Source organism: Babylonia areolata, chromosome 10, assembly GCF_041734735.1.
Source record: "Babylonia areolata isolate BAREFJ2019XMU chromosome 10, ASM4173473v1, whole genome shotgun sequence".
In the NCBI taxonomy this organism is placed as follows: Eukaryota; Metazoa; Mollusca; class Gastropoda; order Neogastropoda; family Buccinidae; genus Babylonia; species Babylonia areolata.
Window position 1 is genome coordinate 41,387,027 of NC_134885.1, and position 1,788 is coordinate 41,388,814.

Consider the following 1,788-nt stretch of genomic DNA (forward strand, 5'->3'; position numbering starts at 1 on the left):
TTCAGTCATATGATTTTATTTCATTCTATTTTATTTGTTGTTGGGTTTTTGTTGTTGTTGTTGTTGATATCTCGTCTTATTCGTCCCTTCTTCCTTTTAATGTATGTACTTTAGCAAACTAATTGTACGTTGTCACAAATGGAACTAACAAAGTCTTAAAGATTAGTGAATGCAAATCAGCTGTTCAAAAAAATTTTAATGACAAAACAGACAGACAAAAAATTGTATTCGAGAGGGAAAAGAAGGGAAAAAGATATATATATATATATATATATATATATATATATATATATATATATATATATATATATATATATATATAGATAGATAGATAGATAGATAGAGCTGATTTATCATGTAATGTTGCAGTTTGCTTATTTGCTTTGTTTGTTAATCTCTCTCCCTGTGTGTGTGTGTGTGTGTGTGTGTGTGTGTGTGTGTGTGTGTGTGTGTGTGTGTGTGTGTGTGTGTGTGTGTGTGTGTGTGTGTGTGTGTGTGTGTGTGTGTGTGTGTGTGTGTGTGTGTGTGTGTGTGTGTGTGTGTGTGTGTGTGAATTGTCTACATTTTTGTTGTCATTGTTATCATTATATCTTGTTTTAATTTCTCAAATATGTGGTAGATTACTTCATGGCATATTCTCTTTTAATTTTCCTCTTTTTTATTTATTTATTTATTTATTTATTTTACTTTATTTTCAAATCATATGTGTATGTTTGTGTGAGAGTGTTTGAGTGAATGCTTTTAATGCAGTTGTAAGCGCATAGAGCTTCAAGAATGTGCGCTATATGGCAAGATGTCTTAATGAATAAATAAATAAACAAGTAAATAAATAGATCAATCAATAAATAGATAAATAAATAGATAAGTTTCAGTTTCAGTTTCAGTAGCTCAAGGAGGCGTCACTGCGTTCGGACAATAAATAGATAAATGAATAAATAAATGAAAAATAGATATACAGGTGAATAAACGAATAAACGAAAATTAATGTGGATTTGTTAAAATGGAAACATGTTTGACAAGCACATCATCAAACAGACGAGAAACGAGTTAAGACAGGAAAAGATAATAGCATAACTATTTCCCAGCCTGACACAAGTGGAATTATACCATAAAGATAACAGCATAACTATTTCCCAGTCTGACACAAGTGGAATTATACCATGTCTTCTTATTGCTTTTGTCTGAAGATTTTTTTTCCACGAAAATATTTGAACTCTGTATTGTACTATCCGTTAGAAGGCGTTAGTTCACGTGTTGTATGTGGTGTACTTATTTGTTCGCCCGGCACTATCAAAAGTACTTTGCATGCACCTTCTGTCAAATTCATCACCACACCTTTAAGCATAAGGCAAGGTTATCTCAACGGTATGAACGAAGAGAGAGACAGAGAGACAGACAGACAGACACAGGGAGAGACACAGAGACAGACAGACAGACAGACAGACAGACACAGAGAGAGAGAGAGAGAGAGAGAGAGAGAGAGAGAGAGAGAGAGAGAGAGAGAGAGAGAGAGAAGGAAGACGAAATGTCACAAGGATGGGGGCTGGCCGGAAGGTGGGAACGTGATGGACTGGACTTCATGACAGCCATCAACATACTACCGTCATATCTGTCACAGTTCACTGGACCGTAGAAGAAAAAAAAAAAACGCGAGGAAAAACAGCTGGAGGGGATGTTTGAAGAGCCAGCGAGAGGTGATCATGAGCCAATCGTCTCTCCTTTCCACTGGGAGTCATTGATCATAGCTGCCAACACCGTTCGGCAGGGGCTTGAGCCAGGGCTGTATTT